Genomic DNA, 22,515 nt, shown 5'->3' with positions numbered 1-22,515 from the left:
CTTTATTGCGTTAGAAAGGAATTATGTTTTCTGATATCCACAAAAAAAAAACAAAAAAAAACAGCCGGCTATAACGTTGAAAATCGAAAAACATATTGTAATTATGGCAACAGTGCATGCAGTTGCACGCATTTCAAATATCTCTCGGTATTTCTTTTGAAAAATACAACATGTTCACATTAGTAAAATTGATATGGAAAATCAACCCTTGTTTTTCCATTTTTTTATAACGAGGTAACATGTTTAGCGATTTGATACAATACGAGCGAATCTATGATTTGAGGTTCGAATCATTCAATTTTGCCCCGCAAATCGAGACAAGTAAGTTTTACTTATTCTACGGAAAAATGACGTATTGTTCCGATGTTGAAAGGCGACCGAGATTAGTGCAGTTTTCGCCCCCGCATTTATTCGAATATGGTTTTTGTTGAATATTTTTCATTATGATTTTCTAATTTAAGGAGTTTGTCAGCCTTAATCAATACAAGATCTTAAGTTTGTTTGCAAATATGGCGGTCGATTGTGGGATTTTTTTTTTATATCAAATGTTCATTTTTGTTACAGGTCACTAGTATCCATGTTCGAGACTCGTTATGTCTAAAAAAGCACTTATTAACAATCGTTTGCTGAAATACATTGGCATAGTACAATAGCACAATATTTCAGTTATAAAGCAAATTATCTCCCATATGACATTCCAAACAATATTATCAGCGTCAGGTAATTTTGATGTTTAAATGATTTTTCAAAATTGCGTTTCACTGTTAATGTATCCTTTTTAATATTTCGGAGATGTAGTGTCTATGATGTCAAATGAAATTTAAATATCAAAACAAGTTGTGAAGCGCGACAATCGACTGTATGTGTTTGCGTTTTGAATATTATTGTGCACAACTACTCTCTCTGTTCGTGTTTATAACAGCGTATACTTTTATTTTTTTATTTGTTTATATATATATATATTATAATTTATCCCAATATAATCAATATTTACATTTTTTAAAGATTCCTAGATAGGAACTTTTTGACAACCTTGCCACTTAATCTGTTCTCCTCTAACGTCGCTTTGGTACAAGTGTAAGTATTATTTAACAAAGCTATAAAATGCCAAGCTGACTAGTTTGTTATTTCACAAAGGCAGGAGATACAAAAGGGACAATCAAAATGCATGAGTCGATTAAAAAACCGACAAAACCATGGCGGAAATAGAAAAATCAAACGGTAGACAAATATCTCCATAAAACAATGCATATACATAATGTAACTGACCGACATGTAACCAACATCTGAGGATAATTGCAGACGCTCTGGAAAGGCAGACAGTGAATGGTACATATGTTGGATCAGTCGGGTTGCCATCAGCAAGAGACAATGATAACTCTTATAAGTTTTATTTGTCATTTGACAACCATACTATATGTCAGTAGTGTTGCTCCGACAACTGAAGCATGTCCGTAGTTATTTGTGACATATGTATACCAACAAACTTATGATGACATCCGTACAATTTTTGAAGAGAATACTTCAACTTTACTTCTTTGATACATTATGATGTAGCTACCTCAAAGGAAGTAACTCTCTATCCAAAAACATATGATATTAACGCAAGCTCTTGACTATCGTTTCAACACGTGGATATATTTTTACCATTTTAGTTCATTTATATATTTTGGAGTTTAGTGTGATGTCAATTTTTACTGAACTAGTACACATATTTGTAGGGGCAAGCTGAAGCCCGACTCCGTGTTTGGAATTTTCACGCTGAGCTCCTTGTCTAATTATCTAAATGACATACCGAGATGCCTATTTATTTTACTGTATTTGAAACCTGTTTGAAAATATATATTACCTCCAGATTATCTCTTATATCATTTAAAGGGATAGTGTTAAATTTAACAATTAGGCGGTAATCGCACTAAAATGTTTACTACAAGCGAAATGTGTTATGCCTGAAAGAGCACGAAATAATTGCATACACATTATACACATTATAGATAATACAAGTGTAAAGATTTGCGCAAAATTAATATAAGAAGATGTATATTAGCGCACAAAAATGGTAAAATCAAGTAGACAAATATTAAGTCTGAACAAATATGCTTCGTAGAAAAAAAAATCACATACGTTTATTTTTCACTGTTCAAAAGCTGTTGGGGAATATCATATAGTACTATCAGATTACCTCTTCAGCCATTTATTGAGATCAGAAGTTCTTAAACAGCCTTAAGGAATTGTCTATAAAAAAACATTATTTACTGTTTGAACAGATTTCTACAATTACTTCAATGTAAGAATGCCTGAACTATCGACACTTTCATATGTACTTGTACATGTATATATAAGAACTACTCTCCTATAGTACGTCTTCTGTTTTCTGTAAGTTTTCGAAATCAAATTCATGTTATTGAAAAGAAATAGTTTGTTTTATTTAATATAGGGATTTATCGGACAACAATTTAACTAACGTACCTGATGATTTTTTCAAGAACAACGTGGCATTGGGATATATGTAAGTAGAACATAACTTTGATCATATGAGTATGTTTTTTTTAATGATAGAAAAGTATTTACTTATTTAAAAAATGTTATCCTAATCTGTTGTTCCATTATTTTATTTTTGTTATTGAATAAGCTTTGTCATGGTCATTCCTTTTTTTTCCATTTTGAATATATACGTTCTTGAAAGATAAATTAAGTTATGCTAATGGTATGTTAGCCACTCTGACATGTACAATGTTTATTGAGTTGTATCATTTAGAGAGCCTTTTGATGTTCGATAAATTCTAAGTTAAAAACAGTAATTGAAAAGGCAGTTTGAAAATGAAAGCAAAATACTGACTATTTCTTTATGACACGGAGCCAGCAGATGCAGAAAGGATACTCAAAATCCATTATCCGATCAGTAATCGACAAAACCATGGGAGAAACAGGAAAAGACCATAAGACTAACAAATGCCTATCAGTCACCTTTGAAACATGACAACCGAGGAAGACGAACACCATACTGAGGGTATCCGCCGTAGCTCCGGGCAGTTATTCGGTTTGCTTAAGATATGTGACACTTATAAATCTTCTTAGTTCTGTATTCAGTTATATGAAAATCCAGGCTAAATGACAGGATTATCGCTCCGATATTCTTTAATTATAAACAAACTCATGATGAAATCTGTAAAAGTTTAGAGATTACTTCAGCTTTACTACGTTGGATCCTTAATTCAATAACTTTCGTGTAGGCAGTAACAATATATGTAGGATATCGTTTGATGTTCTTAATGCATTGTTAGATGCTAGAATGATGCTACATAGAAACATCACAATTGAAAACTAAAAATCACCTCTCTTGTAAGACAGTTTTGTTATCTACAATCATTTTTATGTCTAAATGTAAGTCAATATATGTGTATCGGGTATCCTTGATATCAAGTTCGATATGAAAAAAAGTAAAATAAAAAAAAATACAGAACTCGAAAGAAAGAAAATTTAAATCGAAAGTCCCTTATCAAATGGCAAAAATCAAAAGCTCAAAAACATCAAAGGAATGGAAAACAACTGTCATTTTCTTGACTTCACTACAAAGGTCCAAAAGTATGAAAAGTCCAAATTTTCGTTTATTTTCCATATTAACATTCACTATAATGCATGAAAAATGAAATATGTCTAACAGTATGATTTATTTCAGTCATTTATTACGTATTTATAATATCTATAATTAAACATTTGTTATTATTTACAAACCCACATATAAGTTGGTTTATGTTATGAAACTCACATTTGTATTTGTTAATATTTTCAAACTCTTATTTGTATAAATTTTATAAAATATTTTACATACCCACATGTGTATTTATTAAAAATATTGACATGCCAAATTTTAGTTTTTGTTGTACATCAGTGAAAATTGAAATAACAGTACGCATATTCAATCAAGAGAAAGAAACAAAAAAATATCTATCAGGTATATTGGTCATGATTTGTCAAGTAAAATCAAGACATAATTTAACATGTTCAGAATATGTCAAGCAATACTAGAAAAAAAAGAATGTCGAGAACCTGTCGGGAAATTTGAAGACAGTATTTAAATGTCGAGACTGTGTCAAGAAATTTTAAGACCGTATTTAGAATGTTAAGAATATGTCGATTTAAGTTCAGTCAAAATTAAAATATTTTCCATTTGTTCAAAAATAAATTAAGACATAAGTCATACTTTTGAAAAATGTCGAGAAATTGTTAATTCAAAATAGGACAAAAATTGGTCTTTTCCGAATTTTGGATTTTTTGTAGTGCTTGGTACAGGCATTTCCTGGTGTATAAAATGGTGAATCAAACCTTGTGTGATCAGTAAACCACAAACAAATATGTCAAAAAATAAAAATAAAATGGCATTTAGACAAAGCACATCAGTAAAATTGAAACACAAGAATGCAAAAAAGGGACAGCAGTACAACAACACATTGTTGGAATGCAAAATAACCCGGCATACCAAAATGATAATTCCAAAAATGGACTACCCAGTAAAGGTTAATAATTTAATAAGACAAATAAAAGAACACTATAACATGGTATTAAGATGACAAACAACGTCGGTACCTTGAATCTTTGAATCTACATCTCAAGGCCATCAGGTATTATGTGCGAAGTTGATACGGATTTATTTATCAACAAGGTCTTGGTATCTTCCGACGAACTATTTTTAGAAAGATGAGTTTGACATAGTCACCAAACTGTGATTTGCAATTCAGAGGACATCATCCATATACCGACCTTGCAGTTAGCGAATAATGGAAGTTTTTTTTGTTATATTCCTGTATGACGTGCGGCTCATGTGGAAAAGGAAAATGAGTCGAAAGAGGATAACAGTTAGTTCCCATAGGAAAGAGTTTGTTTAAAACACTAGGCAGCAATATACTAAGTTGTTTGTGAGAACACATATGTCATTTTGGTATTGATTATAGTGAAGGAAGATTAATTTCTTCATCTTTGAAATACACAGGAACTTCAAGCAGGATTCAGGATTTTCTCTATAAAATGCCACGATTGGAAGTATTATGAGTTTCTTAGTGAAATTTCGATACAGGATGCCTTCAATGAAAATAAAAAATGTAAGTGCAATCTCTCTAGTCAATTATTTGATATACAACATTTACAAGCAAGGATTCTATAGAAGGAATATATATCATGCTTATCCCGTTCATCTTATGACGGTTTATAATGTTTTACTGTGTATAGCTAAAAAACGCAATACACGTGGATCTAGGATAATAGATGTGACTCATCCAATTTTGCCAGACAGAGCATTGCAAGTTGTTTTGAAATATTCTTGGGATACATGAAATGTGTTTGCAATGGTGGGAGGCGACCGAGATCATTGCAACTTACGTCCAAACCTGTTATTAGGCCTTTCCAATTTTCTGTGGAAAGACCCATTGTAATTGTTCTGATTATTATTTTTTTTTTCGTTTTCCGCCCAACCCTTTTCTTGCGATATAACGTTGTTTCGCAAGATGTCGCTTATATTTTTTGAATATCATATCGAACAGTTATTGCACTTTTAAAAGTTATCCTGTTAAGGCGAAGACTTTTCCTTATTATAATAGTTATCTCCCCAAACACTGTTTTTCTTGTTAGTGTATCTCCTCCGTAACCAAATAAAGACTTATTTTTTTTCATATTTGTTCGTTACATCCTCAGTAATTTTTGGCTGATTTCGATCTGGTGAAATTTTATAAATGTTATCTGCCTTTATCAAATAAATTTGTCGTTATATTTTTATGTTCATAAACCGTAAGCCGTATAATAGTTTTTAAAGGTACCAGGCTTATAATTTAATACGGCAAACGTGCGTTTCGTCTTCATAAGACTCATCATTGACGCTCAGATAAAAATAGTTATAAAGCCAAACAAGTTCAAAGTTGAAGAGCATTGAGGACCCTAATTTCCAAAAGGTTGTGCCAAATACGGCTAAGGTAATCTATGCCTGGGATAAGAAAAATCATTAATATTTCGAAAAATTCATACTTTTGTAAACAGGAAATATGTTTAAACATACGGTCATTGTATTTGAGGTCAATGGGTCCTAACTAAGAAAATGAGGTCAACCGGAAGTGACCGTGAGTGTCCTGGCAGTATTCATGTTTGCACTTATTTTATGAAAAAATACCTAGAAACCATATATTTTTTGAATGGGCATCCATAAGCCATCATTTGAAACTGGAAGTGATATTCTAAAACCGGAAGTAGCAAATTATTTCCATTTTACAGACATAAGTATCTACACATTATATATGTTTGGAATCAGTGTGAATAAGTTAACATTTGAGACCGGAAGTGACACTTTCTAAACCGAAGTAGCCAAGTATCTCTCTTGTTAAAGGCTAAAGTATATAATAGCCATATATTTGTTGAATAATGTAAATAGAACTTTCATTTGAGACCGGACGTTATATTTTCTGAACCGGAAGTCGACAATGATCTTCCTTATTTCTGGCAAAAGTATATAGAAACTATATTTTTAATGAATCATTATAAAGAAACTTATGATTGGACGCCAAAAAAAAAACTTTAAGTAAACCAGAAGTAGCTTCTGTTTATTAATTTGAAAATTGGATCTTGAACAATTGGTTTCTAATATTGTTATTACAATTCTCGAAAAATATGGAACAAAGTATGGTGAACGCTACTTCACTAAAACTACACCCCAAGCTGCTGCTGAAAAATGCATATTGTATGAAAATATTCGATAAACGTCTTTTAAAAGTACACAGGATCAATTAAACCAAAAGATACTACTCGTATACTCCGATCAAAACATCAATTACCTACAGTGACAAAAGAAATACGTTATGTGTTATACATGTTGTCTGTCCAACATCTCCACCTAAAAAGAAATAATGTTTTCGCTAATATGAACAAGCATCGTGACGTCACAATCTGGCGTGAGAGACGCGCGAGGGACCTGAAATAGAATAAAAACTTTCCAATCTAAATATAAAAACTTAACCAAATCAAGAATGTGGACCTTTGTATGAAAATATGAACTTGGGTCAAGTCCCTTTTTTATTTATTGAGGGGGTGTCATAAACCTGTTTCTTCCTTTTACTCCTTTTTTTTCTTCTTTTTTTCCCTCTCTCCTTGTAATGTGAACATTTGATTGGTAGACATTTAGTCATTCATAGAACATTGTTTCAATTTTTACCGTATTAATATTTTTTTCCGCCCAATTTTTTTCTTTCGCTGTTTGGTTGTTTCAAATGATGTCGCTCAGCTATTTGGTATATGCTATCGAACAGTTTTTTGCGCTTTTAAAACTGACCCTGTTTAACTAAATACTTTTCCTTGTAAGAGTTATTTCATCGAACACGGTATTTCTTGCTATTTATAATACTTCGCAACAATATAAGATAACGACAAATTTATTTTTCCTAATTGCTCGTTATATCCTCAGGATGTTCTGTTTTATTTTGATCGAAGCGGTATAGAGATTCCATATCAGAGTTATTTCCCCTTTTGTATTGAACTGTTATTGTAATTGTCAAACCATATGTGATAGAGACCTAGGGTCTTTTGATTTGAGGTCCTTGGTTCTTTAAAAACAAAATGAGGTCAAGATCAAAGGGCAAGGTCATGTTTGAAATTTTTATTTCGGCTTGTTAACTCATATTTTCAGAAATAGTATAAGATATCGACAAAATATGTTTATAGAAGTGTTAGTTGCGACATGTCGTAACATAGATTTTTGTTGAAAGAGTATGTAGACATTCAATGGTATTTTTTTTATTCTTATATCTTATATTAGCTGTATTATAATATAACTCATTAACTATATATAGTAGAGACCTAGAGTCTTTTGATTTGAAATCCTTGTTTATTGACCTTAAAATTGGGGTCAAGGTCAAAGAATGATCTGACGTTTTATATTTTGACCTTTGCTCTAACTACGTATTGGTTCAAGATAAAGTCAAGGGTCTTTGACATTGGGTTACAGATAAATATGAACTGGAAGTTACCTTCTGAAAACCGGAAGTAGCCATGTTTGCCTTATTTCATGTACACTTTACAAGAACTTTATATTTTTGGAATCAATGTAAAGTAATGTTCAAATCTAACCGAAAGTAGCATTTTGTAAACCGGAAGTACCTTCTATCTCCGTTATTTTTCACAAAACTATAATAAAACCACATATTTCAGGAATCAGCATAAATTAAGCTATTATCTTACAACAGAATTTAATACATTCCTGTCTAGATATGTCTTTTTAGGGTGAAAAGACCTTATATTGTTTTCTGGGCAATTGTTTTTTAATTTTCTTAACGTCATTATTTTCGCTTCGTAGTTTTCATTTTGTTCATCTTCTGTTAGTTGTCATTGTGATGTAACTTCATTTTTTACTTTATAGGTTGCACTTTGTAAATACAGCTGTTTCTCAAACTACGCCTCTTTTGGGGAGATATAGAATATTCATAGAAACATTAACTTTGTTTACGTACAGGTTCCCAATTATGATCTCTAGGTTTAATCTCATAGAGACATAACTTGGAAATGTTACCAGTAAATATACATATGCATATTGGTCATATTGAACTCTGTGTTAATCCTTAAGTCAAGGTAAGGGTAGTTAAGAAATTCAGTGTTAATTTCCACTCTTAGAAGTTCGAGGCATATAAACATTGCAAATATGCCGGACAGCCCTATATTTTGACCTTTGAAAAAAATTGTAGTGCATATGAACTTTCCATTCTAGGATATAATGTTTTTCAAAACTTCATAGTAAAAGTGGTACAGTTTTGGCATACGCAGTTTAGATATGCATATTTAGGAGTGTTCGTCCTCCAAGTGTACCTGACATGGATACTTTTCAGTGGCTATACATTGTTAAGAGTGTAACATGGTATTAGTGTACCTATCATTGATACTTTCGGTAGATATACATTGGTAAGTGATACATGGTATCAGTGTACCTGACATGGATGCTTTATAGTAGCTATACATTTGTAGGAGTGCTTCATGCTTTCAGCGTACCTGACATTGATACTTTTTAGTGGATATACATGTTATCCGTGTACCTAACATTGATGCTGTCAGTGTACCTGACATTAATGCTTTCCAGTAAATTTACAAGTGTAGGAGTGCTACATGCTACCAGTGTGCCTGGCCCTAATGCTTTACAGTAGCTATACATTTGTAGGAGTGCTACATGCTTTCAGCGTACCTGACATTGATACTTTACGGTGGATATACATTGTTAGGAGTGTTACAGTGTCCCAGTGTACCATGATTCTTCACAGGTTACATACATTGTAAGCAGTGTTGCATTCGTTCAGTGCCTGTCACATGGATCCTTTACAGTCGACATACCTTGTTAGGAGTGTTGCATCATTCAAGTGTACCTGACATTGATATTTTACTGTGGATATACATTGTTAGGAGGGCTACATGCTACCAGTGTACCTGATATTGATATTTTTCGGTGAATATACATTGGTAGGAGTTTTAAATGCTTTTGGTGTACCTGATATGATTACTTTACAGTGGAAAACATTGTAAGGAAGGAATTTTTCATTTGGCCTGTGTGCCGGATATGGAGACTTTACAGTGGATATATATTGTTATGCGTGCTAAATCCTTTCAAGTGTACATGACAATGATACTGTACAATGAATACACATTTAAGGAGTGTTACATGTAACCAGTATACCTTATACTGATATGTTTCAATAGATATTCATTGTTAGGAGTGCTACATAATTCCAGTTTACCTGACATTGAATCTATAATTGATTATAGATCCACATATGACAAGTGATGTGTTGCTTATGCAAGTACTAATCCGGTGATTAGTCTGATACGGTGATGTCAGATTTGGAAACAAGAAGACGGAAATGTGGTTAGGACAATTGCAAAAATATCAATGATTTTTTTACAGATGTTTTGACTATAAGCACCGTTGATGAAATATTAATAGTCGAAATGCCTATGTACAACTGGCATCATTAATGTAATAACAAAGAAACATATTATTTTACACCTCCAACGTCCGTATTCTTTAAGAATTCTACTATGTGGCTATATACCTATCTCAATTTTTTTTACAAATGATTATTAATTCGTCAACTGGTTAGCTTTTAACAATTTGGAATAATTACATTCATTTTTTTCTTTTTTCGTAAGAGTTGTTTAGATTATTTAGGTTTGTTGTTGATTTTAGGGATTTGGCATGGAATATGTTCACCAACCTGTCTAATGAATTGTTTATAAACAACAAGCAGTTGGAGCAGGTGTAAGTATCACAGAATAAAAGAAAGAGTTTTGAATTTGCTTAATTAAACGGATTTTTTTATTTTGTTCATTTGAAAGCGGTGAAATTTCAAATATCTTCGATGCTTTATATCAAATATATTTCATGTATAACAAACTATAACAATCTATTACTACGATTTGATTACTGGTATACAGGATTATAATTTTGTCAATGTGTATACGACATCTTGAGCAACTGAATTTACTATATTAGTGTTCTTGGTAGCAGCATATCAAGGATGCTATTAACTTAATTGTCAAGATCTGTTTATATTGATAGATTACTAGCAAATAAAGTAAACGTTAAAATATAACTTTTAAAAAATATCTCCTAAAATGAGCGTATTGTATCTTGATTTAGGTCCTCAATACTCCAAATTCATACCTGATTTGACCAATAGTGCTAAATGTAAAAATAGCGAGAGAAATATATGAAGTAATTTTGTTAGCACAATGTAACAAGTTTCGCAATTGTTCAGTTATCACTTTACAAATTGAATGCGTTTTTTTCGACGTGGGTTGGAGCTTGGAACAATATATTTCAATGATAAAAAGAATATGTTAGACTTGTTGCTGCCTTCATTTAGACTGTAATCGCTTGTAGCTGTCACATACTATGACTTATAAAAGATATATAAATGTAAGGAATATCACAAGAGGTGCAAGTAGAATAGCTGAAACTACCCACTTCAAATAAATATCTCAGTATATATCGACTTCTTGAAGTATTATATTCCTATATCCGATGCTTTGTGAGATAATGTCTTCTTTTTGTTTTATCAAGACTATATTGAAGCAAAAAAGTAAATGCAGCAATTCTTGATAAAAAATCAACATTGGTTAAAACTAAAAACAATGATATATTAAAACTTTTACAACGAGAAGTACAAAGGTTGAAGACTGGACATACTCTTTCAATGCCTATAAAAAGCTATACATTTCTTCGATTTTAGATATATTGGAGGAAACCCCATTGACAATGTAGAAATACATGTATTTGATAATAACAACAACCTCGGAGGCCTCTTTGTGTAAGTATATATCGAATAACAATACATGAAACTCATCATAATAAACAGTTATCTTTGAATCCGTGTACGATTAAACTCCGGAGAACCGGAGATCGGCACCTCTATTTTGTGTTAGTTTGACATGGTCATTCGGTTATAGTTTTTGGAAAGTGTTTAATGCACTGATGTTATTCTTTTCATCGTTGTTTTCCTATTTAGCAAGGGTGTTGTCTGTTCTGTCCATCTTACAAGTTTGTATTGTCCCTTTGGAATATTCTCCATAAAATATGATCAACAATTTATTTTGGCTTTACAATCATAGATATTTCATCAGTTAAGTATATTATTTGATATTTCTGCCGTCACGGGTTATCACAGTTGTTATGCGTCTCTGATCGCGATATAGAAATTAGACCAGAATGCTTTGAACATTGATGCATGCAAAACAGGATTTAACAAATTAAAAAAAAATGATTTGGTATGCACTGTCCTTTTAATTGATCTAGAACCTGCCTTTTTGTCTTTTTGGGTGATGTCACTATTTTCATTTTGAAGATACTTGACACAATTATATTTATATTTATTTTATCAATAAATGTAAGGAATGCATCCTGGAATAGAAACTGTCGTCCCTTCGACATGCTCGTCAGGCCGATAATATTATCCGTAAGACCCATAGGACATTTCGTGTGCTTACAAGGGAACTTATCTGTGAACACCCTTCACGCCCCTGCGATTCTGTAATGGATAGGAAGATCAATTTAATATATTTCCAAACCAAATATTGAGTATTTCGACAAAACTCGTATCGTCATTACTATAATCGTATGGTCCAAACATACTGGTATGGGTGGTAAAAATTAACAAAAATGAAAAGTAATTCGCTTATATTGTAAGTAGTACAATGGTTAACCCTTCTGAATATTATGTACACGGCATACGTATTCATATGGCTCGACCGTTAATACAACAAACGAATATATTCTCATATAGTCCGACCAGAGGCGTATTGGCCAAATACTCATATGGTTCGAAACTGACATAATCGTTTTCATCATAAAGAGGTGGACCACGCGAGCTAAATTGAGTGCACATGTAAAGGTTAACATATATGATCTTAGTTCTGACCAAATGACAAGATACCATAACGACGTTAGTATATTTCATGACATTCAATGCTTTTCATAGTATTTTACCAAGTCTAACATGTCTAAGTGGATAGTGAATTCGAAAACTATGAGCACTCTCAAACAAAATAATTCAATCATTAAAAATGCATAAATAGCTGTAAACTGTTTCTCTAAACAAATCAATTTTACTTCGTGGCTCTGTCATGTTTGTACTCGTTTTCAAAAGACGATAGAGAGAAGTGCGTAAAATCATAATGTTTATGTTTGTGAAATTGGCCAATGTTTTGACGTTAGTAGGTTGTCATAACCTTGAACACCTTGTATAATAAAGATAAAAGATATAAAGGAAGCAATCACAAATCATCAGTCTAACAATATACACCAACATGATCAATCAAAACATGACGAACTTTCAGACAACAATAGCATTACACAAAACATAAGAACACGAACCCCAACAGTAACCTGTAAACATTGATTTAATGTATTTTCCTGTAATATAGGAATATATTTTTAAAGTATGTTTACAATAAATCAAAATAGCTTTGAGACGCACCTGAATGAAGAAGATTTTACTAATGTTATCAATTGTATTCTATCTTTTTTTAAGATAGGAATCAGTACATGTAAAACAAAACTTTCAATGTTATTTATATCTTGCATTAGACCTGCCCATTTCCGGCAATATCATTTAGTGAAACATTGTGTTCTAACAACTGGTTGCGTTCATTATATAATTTGGTTGCATCTTCTCCATGCGTACATGCTATCTAGATTATATATAAACGTATCACTAGCCGTGTTAAGAGATAGATCAATACCCAAATAAATCAAGCCGTATAATTTGTTTTGCTATGAGATAGATCATTACCAAGATATATCAAAACATAGCATGTAATAGCTAACAGTAAAATGGAAGTCACATATCAACAACAATTTAATCTAAGTATGATATCAGAAAGTCAAAATACTACACGTTTAGGATAAAACCAACCACATTATATATTCAAGTAGCAAATGGAATTTCATCGGTTATTTACCACAGCCTGTATCACTCTACTCAGCTCCTTTTGCAATTGCATATCACGGCTTCGTGGCGTCAAGCATGTTGGCATGTCCTTAAAATCTGTTATCCGGACATATCATCGATGTCATAATAAATGAAACGACTTTAATGGGTATGACCCACACTAATCACGTAATCTTCCACTTTGCTGGTGAAACAAAGAAAACACGTGTTTCTATCATGCAAATACAAAAATACAATTCGATAAATTGACTATAAGGTCATCTGCATATTGATATTGTAAAATATTAGCTACTCGACACAATATGAAGCCTTTTGTCTTCGTTCGTTCTGCACACTCGAAAAAAAAACACTTCACATTTTGACTCGCAGCTGATATTGCAGGATCATAAGATCAAGACACAATCGGTAGATATCGAAATAAGTTTTTTGTATGATATTTGTACTTTACACGTACTTGACACTTGTCCTTTTGTGAACTAGAAGCTAGTACTTCACAGTGAACATACATGTGTGAGAGTGCTAGCGTCAAAGTACCCAAATTCCATCCATTTAGCAGAAATAGCAGAGAAAAAATCTGGGTTTTTTTTAGGGACTAGACAATTTGCATTTAGATACGAACAAAACGTTTACACTTCATAACCACTTGCAAAAGTAAAATCTACGGAAACATCGCCATGCGATTTCCACAAAACGTCAACTTTGAACAGTTAGAATATGTTACAGCCATTGATTTCTTTGAAAATGAATATTAAGCACGGACTATTGTCAAATTGTTCTAAAAATTTAATAAATAGAACATTGCATCAGTTATTCGAATTTTACGGATGGGAACGAATTAGTGATGTAATTTGGGTACACCTCATTACAGAATCAGGAATTATTTGAAAATTGATTCAAAGCCTTTTTTTCCCAATGATTCAGTATAGATTCAAAATTAAATTGATGAAATTATATAAGAAAAGGAAACATCTACAAGATAAATGCAAAATAAAAACTTTTGTCTGGTTCACAAAGGCATCTAGGTGAGAGAAAAAAACTGTCAAAATAGGTACAATTTTGTTATCTTTATGTTACATGCTTTCCGTGTTCCTGATATTGGTACTTCAGTTGTATTTTGCACTGATCCTTCCTGTGTACCCAATGCAGGTACGTTACGTGTATATGGCACTGCTCCTTCTAGTGTACCTGGCGCTAATATTTCACATGAACTTGGCGCTTGTCTTTACCGTGTACCAGACGTTGGCTGGTACTTCACCTGTACTTGGCACTGGTCCTTTTATGTGTACCCGACGCTTGTACTTCACATTGAATATACGTTTGTAGGAGTGATACATGCTTCCAGTGTACCTGGCATTGACACTTTATAGTGGATATGCATTGTTAGGACTTTTATATGATCCCAGTGTACCAGACATTTATACTAGACAGTGGATATACGCTGTCAAGAGTGTTATATGCTACCGGTCTACCTGACATTGACACTTTACAGTGGATATATACATTGTGAGGAGTACAACATGAAAAGCCAGCGATTCATTCTTGTCAATGTCAATTATTTCAATCTGTTGTGATTTATTTGTTTTCTTAAAAAAATCACTTCGACATTGATCTGTTTATACATTTTAATAGATATGGATATAGGGGTATCCATTCATGACACAACATCAGTGCATGCACAGCAAAAAACACACAAGGTTGTACAATAATGCTAATCATATATTACCTCATTTAAACATCACATCTCTTTTTTTATGACGGTAGGCTATCAATCTAACACATCAATCTATTTACCAATTATACAATATAAAAAAAAACCAGCTACACATTTTGTTTTGGTCTGACCTTGTGGTACACATAACATCAGTTTAGATATTTCTATCACAGCCTGTATATGGAGGTAATTGTAGTCGAATGTAGCAAAGAAATACACAGGTAATATTGGAGTTATATCCTTTCAAAATCAATAACAGATAGATTTTTATTACTCTATATTCATGATATTGTAAAACAATAATTAAAAGTTAAAACATTCATTTTACTATTATTCTAAAATTGAGTGATTTTCAACTGCCCTATCTCATGTTTCAGCCTATCTTTTACAATCAAACTGCAACATGGCATATTCACATATAGTGCTTCTTATTTTTTTAGAGATTGCAGAAAATGTTTTGACTGTGACTGTTTGTCTGTTTCAACCTATAAATGGATAGCGAAAAGGGTAACAGACCTTGGAAGATACGCATTCACATGCCGTAACGAAGCAGAACTCACTAACACCGTCGTTAATTGCTCAGGTTTGTAAACAGTTGTTCTCTTATCATGTCAGCTTTTTTGTTATTATTGCTTACTTTTCAGACTGTTTTCTGTGATTATGAAATGAATATTTGGCATCTCTGCTTTATATAACATTCAAAATGTACAGTACTTTGCCATGAGTGCGCAAAATGGTGACGACACCGCCCTCTATGGAAGCTTTTTATGAATAAATTCATCTTTGTTACTTTACTGTTATCGTTTTAGAATTGAAGTTTTGTCCTAATTTTATTTAATTTTACAATCTCCTTACAATCTCTTTTCAGGTGCACGTAAGTTTGAATTATTTCCCTTATATAAACAGAAAACTTCTGCTAGGTAACATGACAACTCGGAACTCACCAATGAGTAAATAGAAATCATTGTCAATATGTCAATATGTCAAATGGTGGAATTTCGAGTTACAAAATTTGAATTTTGTTTTGTAGAAATCAATCAAGAAATTTCTAAACCAATTTTTAAAGAAGCAGAACAAAACATGAATTACCTTGAAGTATGGCGGTGATAAACAACCCCTCGAGATTAAAGGGTCCTTTCCAGTAGTGTAAAAAATAATCGCAGACAGACTCTGACAGATATTACAATACGATTTAACGCTAGATACAAGGTGTAATATTTATTCTAGAACTCCATGTAGACGATTGCTTGAATTGAAATTTTGCTACAAGACAAAAGTGATTGTTGGAAAAAATAATTAAGTTTACGTATCGCAAAAATCATAGAAGAGATTACGTCCTGTGCGTCTTGGTCTTTGTTGTGACTTGGAGACTACTTCCCGCACATCAATAATGTAATAGGGGGGTATTTCTTACTATAGAGGTGAAACTCTTACACCCGTAGACACAATATAAACAGTGATAAATACATCTCTGTGTTCGACGATTTTCTCTAGTCTGTTATCGACCGACACTCTCAAAATCGAGAGGACAATGCACTTTGTCAAGTATCTGTGTGTTAAAACCAGTGGAAGCAGGCAAAAGGTATAAAAAAAACTACCTTGGTTTCAACAGAGCACATACTTCAATTTTATTAAAAATATGTGGAAAGTATTGAATGCGCAAATTGACAGGAGAGTTAATGAAATTGGAAAGGTGTCTGAGTTAGAACAATTTGAGTTTTACATTTAAAACAACACACCTTTACCATTAATATTGAGTCGTAATGCAAGTTTGCAAAAACAGTATTAAAAGTCTTTTACATTTTCGAAGTCATATCATAAAGTATTAAATCCATCAAATAGGTAAATTTTTATTTCTTGAATTGTGGTTGCAAATTGTTTTTATTGATCTTTTTACGTCAGCGATTTTGGGAACTCTTTCAAGGCAAAGTACTGTATTTGAATTTTTTGCCGTCCATACATAATGGAGTGTTTATATTGCTTGGCCTGATCCATATTGCAGTATTTGTAGTAACTCCCGTTCATCTATGCACGAAGAGCTGCACTTGTATGATTGGCGTCAATCCCTAATGCGGTAATTAGTTGTATTTTCTTTCGTCCATATACAATGCAATATTTTTAAGATAGGTATGTTCCGTCACAACAAGTAATACAAATATCTCATAAGTAAACGGGGAATAGTATAAGTAAACATAAAAAACCCAGTGTTTTCTATACTTAATAGTGATTTTATTCACAAGTGAAATAGCAATTCACGGGGATTACGAAACGTATTTTTTCAGGAAAAATGCAAATGATGAGTTTGCTTGTCTGATAAAAGTAGTCATCTGACTTGCTTTTAATGGCACGAGGCGTTGATAGAATCAATGAATAATTAATAAATAAGTGTACTAATCTTCTATAAATTAAATATACAGTAACATCGTCGATTAAGGAAATAGCTTACAAATGGAAAGCTGTTGATATACAGATTATCATCGAACATAGCCTTTTGAGGCGTGCTTTGCATATCATAAGACGTACAATTAATTTTCAAGTAATTAAACATCAAAAACAAAAAAAAGGTCCAAAACAAATATTCTTTATAACAATACACATACAGCACATAAAAAATTGAAAAAGTAAATCTAAAAAATTGAAAAACAAATTCAATAAATTTGTCACGAAAAGAAGAGCACATTAGCCACCAAAGCATCCAACATGCCAACGCCGACTGAAGCCAAACGTAACAATCGAGAGTCAGTAAGACACAGAAGGTGCGCTGATTATCATTTAAAAAAAAGAATAAAATTACGCAAATATATAGTTTTGAGTATACGCGCATTATCAGCACTTGAGGATACCACATTTAGTTCAATGGAGATGATACGTTATATCCACCACGTATGTAAGAATTGTTACACAAATGAAATCAAAATGGACAACTATATAACTTATCATTTACACTCGTGATTAATCACTAATGCTAACTATTAATAATGGAATGATTACCATGTCTTACACACAGAATTGTTTCTTGGGAATTACAACCAGTGTTATAAACAATAAACTTGTAGGAATACAAACCTGACTGCAACGTTTTTGAATTATAAATTAATAAGAGTAAGGGGTGATTTCCTTGCTTTAGAATAAGGTATTTTATACAACAGACATATATTTTTTCTATTTTTTCCCAGCTTTCATGTTTTTTTAGGCATTTGGAAGACTGTACATCAATACGAAAATCCTTGAATAATTAGGTCTTTCCACTTTTCTGTTGAAAAACCTATTGTTTTTCTTCTGATTATTAGGTCTTTCCACTTTTCTGTGGAAAGACCTATTGTATTTGTTCTGATTATTAGGTCTTTCCACTTTTCTGTGGAAAGACCTATTGTTTTTCTTCTGATAATTATTTTTTTCTTCCGCCTTATTTTGTTCTTGCGATAAATATTTGTTTCGCAATATGTCGCTTAGATATTTGGTATATGATATCGAACAGTTTATGCGCTTTTGAACTTTACCCTGCATAACCGAATACTTTTCTTTGTAGGAGTTATCTTCCCGAACACTGTTTTCTTTGTGTCCACTACTCCTTCGCAATCGTAAAAGATTACGACAAATTTATTCGATAAAATTGCTCGTTAATACATCCTTTTGCATGATTTGTCCTATTTTGACCGAAGCAATATGAACGCTCCATATGAGAGTTATTTCCCCTTATGCATTTGATATAAGTGATATGCATTTCTATGTTGTAAACCATAAGTGATAGAGACCTAGGATCTTTTGATTTGAGGTCCTTGGTTTCAAAAAAATGAAAATTAGGTCAAGGTCAAAGGTCAAGGTCATATTTTAATTTTTGAATTTGGCTTATTTTCACTTATTCCCCAAAACTATACAAGATATCAACAAATTATTTTTACTAAATTGTTAGTTGTGACATTGCGTAACACGTAAATTTTTATTGAAAGGGTACGTTGAACGTAAAAGGGAGTTTTCTCCCCTCTTGTATTTAAAAATATGCGTATGGAGATATAACTCATTAACCAAATATTATTCAGACATATGGTCTTTTGATTTAAGGTCCTTGGTTTATGACCTTGAAATTAATCTCAAGGTCATAGCTTAACTTAACTTCAACTATTAACATTATAAAGCCATTTGACCTTGTACAAAAGGTTAGGTGACATATGACCTTGAAAAATGGCTACCGGAAATGACATTGAGAAAACCGGACGTTGCCTTTTTTGCAATGTTTTCATCAAAAAGTACTCAGAATCCATATATTTGTCATAAAGATAGATAAAGGTATCACTCAAAATGACTTCCGACATAACCGGAAGTGGAGAATTCTCTCCCGTTCTACATACAAAAGTACAAAATAACTATATAGTTTTGGAATCAGTATGAAAGAAGCTATCATATTAGACCGGAAGTGACATACATTTCACCGGAAGTAGCGAATTATCTCCATTAGTTCACTCAAAAGTATAATTAAACCATTATTTATCGCATCAGTATGAAGAAACTATCTTCTTATCAAAATTTCTTTCATGTGGAAAGACTTTCAATTGTTCTTTGAACAATTGGTTTTTAATTATTATCTTTTTTTCCGCCAATTTTTGTTGTTGAGATAAATATTTGTTTCGCAATATGTCGCTTAGATATTTCTCATATTGTATCGTATAGTTAATGCGCTTCTAAATTTCACCCTGCTAAGCCGAACCATTTTCTTTGTAAAAGTTATCTCCTTATTCACTGTTTATCATCTGTGTGCATCTCCTTCGTAACAAAAAAAGATAGCGACAAAATTCCTTTTACAAACTGTTCGTTACATCCTCAGTAATTTTTGGCTCATTTGGATCAAAGCGATTCAATGAAATTTTATAGGAGTTATCTTCCTTTACAAAATAAATTTGTGGGTATGTTTTTTAAACTCATAAACAGTTAACCGTATAACCCTGGAATGTTTTGATATGAGGCCCCTAGGTCCTAACTCAGAAAATGAGGTCAAGGTCAAAGGTCAAGGTCAAGTTCTCAATTGTGACTTTTACTTGTTTTTGCATTTTCTCCGACACCTTAAAAGATACATATAAAAGAACAAGTGCAAAATGTGTGCTTTATTGTAATGAAGATATGCTACATTTAGTATTATACAATTTAATGGCATCTTATAGGAGTTGGTGCTCCTGAAATGTCTTGATATGAGGTTATTTGATTATAACTTAAACTAAGTTCATTATAAAGGTATTTGACCTTAAACAAAAGGTAAGGTGACAAATAACCTTGAAACATGACTACCGGAAGTGACCTTGAGAAAACCGGAAGTAGCCTTTTTGCAATTTTTTCATATAAAAGTACTCAGAATCAATATATTTTGTCATATAGATACATAAACTGATAACTGAAGACTAAAATTGACTTACAACAAACCGGAAGTGGCCTATTATCTCCCATTCTACATACAAAAGTATAAAGAAACTATATATTTTTGGTATCAGTGCGAAAAAAGCTATCATATGAGACCGGAAGTGACATTCATTTTACCGCAAGTAGCATATTATCTCCCTTACATCACCCAAAAATATAATTAAACCATTAGTTATCGCATTAGTATGAAGAAAATATCTTCTTATCAAAATTTCTTTGATTTGGAAAGACTTTCAATTGTTCTCTGAACAATTAGTTTTTAATTATTATTATATTTTTTTTTTTTTTTTTTTTTTTTTCCGCCAACTTCTTAAAATGTATGGTTCGCAATATGTCGCTTGGATATTTTTCATATTGTATCGTATAGTTTATGCGCTTTCAAATTTCACCCTGCTAAACGGAACCATTTTTTTTGTAAGAATTATCTCCCTATTCACTGTTTATCTAATGTGTGCATCTCCTTCGTAACAAAAAATGATACATTGTATCACCTATATTTTTTTTACATATTGTTCGTTACATCCTCAGAAATTTTTGACTAATTTGGATCGAGGCGATTCGATGAATTTTTATAGGAGTTATCTACCTTTGCGAAATAAATTTGTCGGTTTGTGTTACTAACTTCGTAACCGTTAACCGTATAACCCTTGAATGTTTTTATTTGAAATCCCTAGGTTCTAACTTAGAAAATGGGGTCAAGTTCTAAATTTTTATTTTTCCATGTTTTTGCATTTTCTCCAACACTTTAAAAGATATGTATAAAAGAACAACTGCAAAATGATTGCTAGATTATAATTAATATATGTTACATTTACTCTGATACCATCTAATGACATTTTATAGGAGTTAATGCCCCTGAAATGTCTGATTATAAGATTATTTGAATATAACTTCAACTTGGTTCATTATAAAGCCATATGACCTTTAACAAAAGGTTAGATGACAATTGACCTTGAAAAATGACAAAAGGAAGTCACGTTGAGAAACCGGAAGCATATCAAAACCATTTATTTATAGATTCAGTTTGAGAAACTTAGCTTCTTTTCAAAATTTCTTTGCTGTGGAAAGACCTTCAATTGTTCTCTAAACAATAGGTTTTTAATTATTTGTTTTCCGCCTTATTTTGTTCTTGCGATAAATATTTGTTTCACAAAATGTCGCTTAGATATTTAGTATATGATATAGAACAGTTTATGCGCCTTTGAAATTTAACCCTGCATAACTAAATAATTTTCTTTGTAGGAGTTATCTCCCCGAACACTGTTTTTCTTGTGTTCACATCTCCTCCGTAACCGTAAAAGATTACGACAAATTTATTTTATAAAATTGCTCTTTATATTCTTTGCATGATTTGTTCCATTTTGACCGAAGCGATATGAACACTCCATATGAGAGTTATTTCTCCTTATGCATTTGATATAAGTGATATAAATTTCTATCTTGTAAACCATAAGTGATAAAGACCTAGGATCGTTTGATTTGAGATCATTGGCCTAAAAAAAATGTAAATTAGGTCAAGGATAAAGGTCAAGGTCATATTCTAAATTTTGAATTTGGCTTATTTTTGCATTTTCTCTAACACTTTTAAAGATAAATATAAAAGAACAAGTGGAAAATGTTTGCTTTATTGTAATGAAGATATGTTACATTTGGTCTAAAACAATCCAATGGCATCTTATAGGAGTTAATGTCCCTGAAATGTTTAATTATAAGGTTAATTGATTATTTCTTCCCCTTGGTTCATTATAAGGCCATATGACCTTTAACAAAATGTTGGTAGACATATGACCTTGAAAAATGTCAACCGGAAGTGACCTTGAAAAACCGGAAGTAGCTATTTTTGCACTTTTTTCATGAAAAAGTACTCAAAATTCATACATTTTGCTATCTGAATTCATTTACTTATCACTGAAGACTCGAAATGACTTTTGA

The sequence above is a fragment of the Mytilus edulis genome, chromosome 11 (genome assembly GCF_963676685.1).
Source record: "Mytilus edulis chromosome 11, xbMytEdul2.2, whole genome shotgun sequence".
NCBI classification, from domain to species: domain Eukaryota; kingdom Metazoa; phylum Mollusca; class Bivalvia; order Mytilida; family Mytilidae; genus Mytilus; species Mytilus edulis.
This window is presented reverse-complemented; position numbering follows the sequence as displayed.